The sequence below is a fragment of the Hibiscus syriacus genome, unplaced genomic scaffold (genome assembly GCF_006381635.1).
Source record: "Hibiscus syriacus cultivar Baekdansim isolate YM2019G1 unplaced genomic scaffold, ASM638163v2 tig00111244_pilon, whole genome shotgun sequence".
NCBI classification, from domain to species: domain Eukaryota; kingdom Viridiplantae; phylum Streptophyta; class Magnoliopsida; order Malvales; family Malvaceae; genus Hibiscus; species Hibiscus syriacus.
In genome coordinates, this window is record NW_024063033.1 from 415,963 (window position 1) to 424,610 (window position 8,648).

Below are 8,648 nucleotides of genomic sequence, written 5' to 3' on the forward strand. Positions count from 1 at the left end.
CTCATTGAGCCTCAAGCCACAAGGTTGATCAAGACAAATGGTTCAAAGATCCAAATTCAACAAGAAGAGCGAGAAATACCAAAGATATAGGAAAATATAGATGGACTCTAGGGTGAAAACCCAAAAAGGGCAGTCTAGAGTGATCCAGAAAAAGAATGGGAAATAAAAGACAAGTGACAAGCCTATTCAAATCTGATAAGAAAAGATTTAAGACATCATAATGAATTGATCTTTGGTTCAATCACCCTTAAACACTTGTTTGGGCATATTTATCCAAATTGTTTTCATAACTGTGAACCGTAGCATACATTACGTGCCTAAAAAGTCCATTCTAATCATACATGGAGTTCTAAACATAAGAGACTATCTTCAGATTTCATTCTGCCTCTCAGGATTAATTTTTTATTTGCAAAAGGTTTTCTAAAATCTTTAATGCATGATAATAAAAATGAAAAAGGGTGTTCAAGACGTAAATTTTGAATAACATTTTGAAACCAAAGGAGGATTCGAGTTGAAAACTTAAAAAAAAGGCTCATAATGAAGATTGTGCAGTTGATGAATATGATATGGTCTTAAATCTCTTGATAAGGAATCGTACAACCCAAATATGCTCATGAGATCTTGGAACCAACGAGTATCTCTAGAAGATGAACATAGCAACCACTTTCTCCCATATATATTATAGTAGAAAAGGCCAACATGAGGGACCTTACCTTTCCAGAATCAACCCATACCTTAAATTTCTCATTAATATTGTCACTTGTCAAATGACTATAATTCTTGAAGAACCAAAAGAATAATTGATTTGTTTGATACCCAAGGAACTTCTGTTTTATAATATGTTTCAATTCCAAGCCCATTGTATGGACACCTTTTTTCAAAAAAATCTTCATCAAACGTTTTCACATTTTGAAAAATTAAAAGAGAAAGAAAAATAATTTCAAAGAAGAAAATCTCTCTGGAGTAAATCTTGGAAAATGACAAGTTTCTCTCAGACATAGAAGCTCATTATCAAAATTGGAGCAAATGACAATTTTTGGGAAAATGAGCTGAGGCAAGTAGAAAAGTTATCACAAGTCAAGAATTGCAAGGGTACACTCAGGTGTAGAAAAATAATAAAGACAATCGAACCAGGAAGATAATGATGACTGCTCTTGCAACCATTCCACCACAAATCAATAAAACATACATTTATACATGTTACATGAATTTGCATCGTTGCATCATATCATTCATCATTTCATACATACATGATAAATTTTGTTTTCTCTCTCATGAGGATGCATGTAAAATCTATTTTGAAAAACCATTTTGTTTTTCTTAAGATTGTTTCCTTAGAAACCTCACTCTAGTTCTTCTTAGGATGGTTTCTCTAGAAATTTGTTAGAGTCATTCTTAGGATCGTTTCTCTAAAAATTTGTTTTTTCATTGTCAAGATTGTTTCCTTAGAAACCTCAACTTGACTTTCTCATGAAAAAGAGTGAATCTTTTAGTGATGTCATTATTGACTTTCTCGCGATAATGTCAACCTTTTAGTGATGTCATTCTTGACTTTCTCGCGAAGAGGAGTCAACCTTTTAGTGATGTCATTCTTGACTTTCTCGCGAAGAGGAGTTGACCTTTTAATGATGTTATTCTTGGCTTTCTCGTGAAGAGGAGTCAACCTTTTAGTAACGTTTCTCGTGAAGAGGAGTCAACCTTTTAGTGACGTGATTCTTGACTTTCTCGCGAAGATGAGTCAACTTTTTAGTGATGTCATTCTTGACTTTCTCGTGAAGAGGAGTAAACCTTTTAGTGAAGTCATTATTGACTTTCTCATGAAGAGGAGTTAACCTTTTAGTGATTTCATTATTGACTTTCTCGCAATGAGGAATCAACCTTTTAGTGATGTCATTCTTGAGTTTCTCGTGAAGAGGAGTCAACCTTTTAGTGATGTTATTCTTGACTTCTCGCGAAGAGGAGTTAACCTTTTAGTGATGTTATTCTTGACTTTCTCGCGAAGAGGAGTCAATATTTTAGTGATGTGGTTTTTGACTTTCTCGCAAAGAGGATCCAACCTTTAAATGATGTCATTCTTGACTTTCTCATGAAGAGGAGCCAACCTTTTAGTGATGTCATTCTCAACTTAACTTTCTCATGGAGATGAGTCAACTTTTCATTAGTATCATTCTTTAACCTAACTTTTTCGTGTATAGAAGTGAGACATTCACCAAAAAGCGGCCAGATCTCTTTAAAGTTGATGAGCAATGTCGTTTCCAACATCAAATTCCTAAGAAAAAAAATTCGACTGAACAAAAATTGTTACCTTGTTGTCTTTGCCCTATTCGGGGCTTCACACCAATGGTTCATGAATTTTGCATGAACATGCATCTAGGCATCATTCATCATTTCATCAAAGCAAGAAGAGTTTCTCCTCTCATGAGGACATCTTTAAAATTTATTTTGAGAAATCATTTTGTATTTCTTAAGACTGTTTCCCTAAAAACCTCATATGTGACCTTCTTAAGACTTGTATCCCACAAAACTCAATTGGTCTTTCTAAAGATTGTTTCCCATAGAACCTCATTCTTGATTGTTTTAGGCTCATTTCTCTATAAACCTTAATTTAGTCTTTCTTGAGATCGTTTCCCTAGAAACCTCAGCCTTACCATTCATCAGATTCTTTCTCTAGAAACCAACTTTATCTATTTTGGGTTGTTTCTTTGAAAGTTATAACTTTTTCTTTCTTAAATACCTTTTCACATTTTCAAAGGAGTAAAGATAAATGAATTGCATCACTTTATTCATGAGAACATTATTTAGAATAGAAAATACGTTGCACTTTCAAGATGAATATTTTATAGGGTTTTTTTAGAAAACTAAAGATTTATGACAAGAAGAACTCATTAACCAGTTCAAAACCTTTAAGATGGAGAAGGGGAAAAGTCACAAGATTCAAGGCAGAGCTTTATGTTTGTTGAATTGAAGATGAACTTTCATACGAGAAATTGATTTTCAAAGATTTCTTGAATATTGACCTTCGGGTATGATATTTTCGAATCCTTAAATATACACTGACAAATTGTAATCTTGATCTATAGATTTGATCTGCCCTGAAGAGGATCGAAAAAAATCATTTTCCTCAAGATTTGATCTTTCCTGAAGAGTAGTGGAATAAATCAACCTCGATTCAATCTTCCCTGAAGTGCAGTGAAGTGAATCAAAGTTTACATATCTGATCTACCCTGAAGAGCAGTTGAGCATATCCCTATTTCCATATTTGATATTCTTTGAAGAGAAGTGAAGACAATCTTCCGTGAAGTGAATCAAAGTTTTCAAATCTGATCTACCTTGAAGAGCAAAGGAGCATATCCCCTTTTCCAGATTTGATCTTCCTTGAAGAGGAGTGAAGTAAATCAACCCTAATTCAATCTTCCCTTAAGAGCAATGAAGTGAATCAAAGTTTTTAGATCTGATCTACCTTGAAGAGCAGTGGAGCAGATCCTTTTTTCAGATTTAATCTTCAAAAATCTCTCTTATGAAGATGATCATTTTCAGTTTCACTTAAGACAACATCAAACTTCAAAGCAAAGATGGAACTGGACAAAAACTTATTGTCTTTTCGTCTTTGCCATATTCTTGTTAACACAAGAATGAGCAAAGAAGGGCAACTGTAGACACTCGTTTTTGTCTGGGTCGAAACGTTTTATATTATTATTATTATTATTGTTATTGTTTATTTTTTATTTTACATATTACAAGGTCCTTTCAAACCCAAAATGGGCCTAAATTACATCACCAAATCAGTATGCCCAATGACCTGAAGCTCAACAGCAAGCCCAGGTGTCCAAAAAAATTAGGGTTGGAAACTCTAGCCATCTTTAGCCATCTGCTACTCGACGTAGTTGCCGCCGCCGCTCACACTACCCACTACCGAAGAGCCAAGTCGAGACTCCAACCACCACCGACGAGCCCACTTACACCAAATCCCAACAAAATTAATCCAATAAAAAAATAGTAAATATATATATAATAAAAAACAACAACAAACAATTGATCCTAGAAATTCCGGGATCCTCATTCCTCTACCGACCAACCCTAGCCTCAACCATCATGTCTCCTCTATCTTCACCAAACTCCAACCACCATGAAGAAAAAAGAAGCAACCACAATAAAAAAAAGGGGATATCCAAAAAAAAAAAGGGCAGCTGAAAATAAGAAAAAGGGGGGAAATAAAAAAAGAGAGGAAGTAATGAGATAAAAATGAAATGGAGATTCAAAATAAAAAAAAAAGAAGGAAAAACAAATGGAAAAAGGGATTTCAGTTCGAAAAACTAGGAGAAAATAGAGATTTGAACAAGAAAAAAATAGAGAAAAAATAGATCCAAAAGGAAAAAAGAAACGAGAAAGGGATAAAAAAGGGGGAAAAAGAAAAGGAAAATGGAGAGGAGAATCGAGAAAGAGAAGGAGAAGACCCAAAAAAATAAAAGAAGAAGAAATGATAAAAGGAACGAGAAAGAGAGGTCTTATCTTACTCTTCATCGGAGAGGAGAGAGGTCGCTGGAAAATAGAAAAGCCGAAGAGTCTTTCGTAGATCTATGATGTTCGGGGCCTTATAGTCCAATTGGAGCCCAAATCTATACCCAGGGCATGAATCGGTTTCGATTGGTGTTCTCTTTCTCTTTTTCGACATCGATGAGTGGTGGCCGACAGTGGCTGGTGCAGTGACTGATAAGAACCCTCTCGTTGGGTTCAAAGAGAGAGTGATGAGAGAGTTTAAAAAAATGAAATGAAAATTAAGAAAAAATGAAAGAAATGAGGCCTTTATACCTTATTCAAAACAACGATATTTCAAGGGGAGAGGATTTCTAATTTCAGCGCATGGGTAAATCATAGTAGGGGCCATCCAATGTTTGTATTCCTTCATTTTAGTCACTAAATATAACTGTTAATTTTATGATTCCAAGATCTTAATTTTACTTTTTTATATTTTAGTCATTGTGTCTTTTATTTATATACTTGGTTAAATTTATGAATTTTAATTTATAGCATTTCAGTCCATAGTATTGTTGTGTGTTCGAAAGTGTCTTATTTATGATGTAGGTTATTGTAGTTTTTCCATGAATTCATTTTGATCACCATTTTTTTCTTGAAATTACATGAAATAGCATGGTTTAATATTTTGATGGTTGCTTGTAATTTTTCTTTATTTTGATTTAGTCCTACAGGCTTAATACATAGTTTTATGCTTCTAATTTTATTTGGTTTATATTTTAGTCACTACTCTAATTAATATTGTATTCTATGGATTATTTACATGTTTGGTCCTCCTTGTTTCAATGCCTTTTTCGTTTAGCCACTAGTCTAGGGGTAAATCACACTATAGTCCTCTTAACATTAATTTTCATGCGATTTTGTCCCTCTTGTTTTGTTATTTAACTTTCTGCCCTTTTTATTTATGCACTTCTTTTTCAGCAATTTGATTTTTAGTCTTTAATTTAATACACCTAAAATTTTCAATTCTTATTATTGGGACTTTTAATTTTTCGATCACTTAATTTTATACTCTATCTTTGTTTACTTATTTAAAATAATTATGAGCATTTCATTTTTATTAAACTAGTCAAAGTTACAAGTTTACTTATTTATTCTTACGTTCAAATTATACTTAGTTTCCACCTTTATTTTAGATTCTTTTTTTTTTATATAGAATTACCAAATAAGCTTACTTTCCATCCATTTTAGAATCATGTCGTCATTTACATTCATTTCCTTTAATATTAGTTCATTAAAAAATATAAATAAATACTCCTAACATTTGATAGTATATACAAATTTGCCCTTATTATTTTTTGGAATATTTGACCCTACAACGTTTTATTTTGATTCAAAAATCAACCTCATTGGATGGAAACCGTTAATCAATTGACGGTTAACGTCTCCAACTGACTAAACAAACACATGTGGACACAAATGATGATGTGGCATGTCCACGTCACTAAAATATGCTAACGTGGAATTGACATATCATATTTTATTTTTGTTAAAAAATTAATATTTTATATGAATTTTTTCCAATAAAAAAAGACACGTGTCAAATTCCTATTCAAACGGATTTAGATGAAAGAAGAAAAATCCATTTTGCATAGAATGAGACTCCAACATGAGACAAGAGTGTGAAATAATATACCTCTTCCATCAAGTCAAGCGGTCTACTCGATTTTATAATGAAACAAAACTTTATTTAACCCATAATTACTTTTTCAATTTAATAAAACAAAATAAAGTAGGCCAAGCGGACTACTCGGTTTTAGGGGATTTCTCGATAACAGTTCCAATGGAGTCTTTGGGTCTGCAAAGATAGTCACCGACATCTCTTTTAGTAGCAACATTCTCTCTCCTTCTCTTCCTAAGAAAATAATCTATTCTCTAGGCCTTTCTCTTGCTCTTGTAATAACTACACTCTAAAAGAATAAGGTTGCTTTGTTCTTTTGTTGTTGTTTCTGATCTGTTTTTTTTCCTTTTTTCCTTTTTTTTTCAGCAGCAACCGAGTATAGATAATCAAGGAGATGGGGTTTATGGGTGAGAATTTCAAAGTGATAGGAGAAGAATAAGAGAGCATGCCTGGAATGGATAACATCGACGGCGTTTTGGGTGATGATGAAGACGCCGCCGACAATCGTCCAAGGAAGAAGAGATACCATCGACACACTCCTCAGCAAATCCAAGAGCTTGAAGCGTAAGGTTTCACTTTCTTGTTTTCAAATCAAAGTTTCTTTTTTTAGTTGGTTCAAAAGCTTACCTTTTTTCGCTTTTATTGGTTTTTGGTTTAGTCTTCTTAAGGAGTGCCCTCATCCCGATGAGAGACAACGTTTGGAGCTTAGCAAAAGGCTTTGTTTAGAAACCATACAAGTCAAGTTTTGGTTCCAAAATCACCGTACACAAATGAAGGTAATCTACAAATATCAAACCATTGTTTCTTTTATTTTCTTATTTGCTTAACTTGATCCTTGTTGTTTTTTCAATCCAGACTGAAATAGAATGCCACGAGAACTCTTTACTGAGGCAAGAGAACGACAAGCTTCGAGTTGAGAACATGTCTATTAGAGATGCTATGAAGAAACCGATTTGCACCAACTGCGGCGGTCTGGCAATCACCGGTGATGTATCTCTCAAAGAGCAACATCTGAGAATCGAAAACGCTTTTTGAAGGGCGGGTTAGACCGAGTCTGTGCACTCGCCGGCAAGCTTTTGGAGTGACCCATTTCATCACTAGCCGCTTCAATTACACCTCCATTGCGAAACTCGAATCTGAAGAGTGACACGTGTTTTATTTTGTTTAATTAAATCGAAAAGAAATTATGGGTTAAATAAAGTTTTGTTTAATTATATAATTTAGTAGTTTATTTGGTTTAGTGGTAAGAGGCATATCATTTCACGCTCTTACCCCAAGTTTAAGTCCCCTTCTACGTAAAATGACTTTTTTTTTCATTCCTCTAAATTCGTATTAATAGAAGAGTGACAAGTGTTGATCTCTCATTGATAAAAATTTTTATAAAAATATTAATTTTTTTAATAAAAAATAAATTTTGACGTGTCAATTTGACGTTAACATATTTTAGTGACGTGGACATGTCACATTATTATTTGTGTCTACATGTGTTTGTTTAGTCAGCTGGATACATTGACCGTCAATTGATTTACGGTTTTCATTCAACGAGGATAACTTTTGAATCAAAATAAAATGTTATGGGGTAAAATGTTCTAAAAAAATAGGGGCAAATTTGCATATACTGTCAAACGTTAGGGATATTTATTTGCATTATGCCATAGGTTTATATTAATTTCGTAGGATTAAATTAATTTCATAGGATTAAAGTTATTCTTTTTATTATATATTAAGTTTTATGGGTAAGTTATATGTTTATGTATATATATTTGGGGCATTAATTCATAAATAGATTTGTTCATAAGCACTGTTTTTAAGTTTTTATTTATTTATTAGTTTTACCTATTATTAAATATTACTTTCGTTTCTATATTTCCAAAATTATGTACACTTTTTCATGTTTTTACGTCTTTCCATTTAATTAATTTTATCATATATATATATATATATATATATGGTGTATGAAGTTTTCTTTACATATATATCTATAAATATAGTAATTATTATATATTTTTATTATCAAGGATTATTTCCTTATATTACGTGTATGCATAAAAGGTAACAGATGTTGTAGGGAGATTGTTTTATTTATTTATTTATTTATTTATTTTATGTTTAGATGTGGTATAAAGTAATTATCCTTTCCTTGAATATGTGCTATGTTTAGCTTGTAGGTATTATTTTTGCTTTGATAAATATTTCTTTCGTTTAGTTATGATAAATATTTCTTTCGTTTAGTTATGCATGTTTGTTTAATCGTTGACACGTTTATGTATACATGTGCATGTAAACGACATTTTGCATAATATGAATGATATACTCGTAAGCATCATTCGAATCGATTCAAATAATTGGACTAAGGGTAATACCCTTTCATTTTAAGGTCGTCGTGGAGTGACTGTCTTAACTTATAAGAAAATCATTTGTGATAATCTTAAGATGAAAGTGTATCTCGTTAAGTGAAACTCTAAAAAAGTGATCACACCTAAAATTTAGAAAC

At 32.5% G+C, this 8,648-nt stretch overlaps 1 pseudogene; it reads left to right on the forward strand.

The window, feature by feature from the left end:
* The first annotated feature begins 6,306 nt into the window (after positions 1-6,306).
* On the forward strand, positions 6,307-7,348 carry LOC120157352 (annotated as a pseudogene).
* The last annotated feature ends 1,300 nt before the right edge of the window (positions 7,349-8,648 follow it).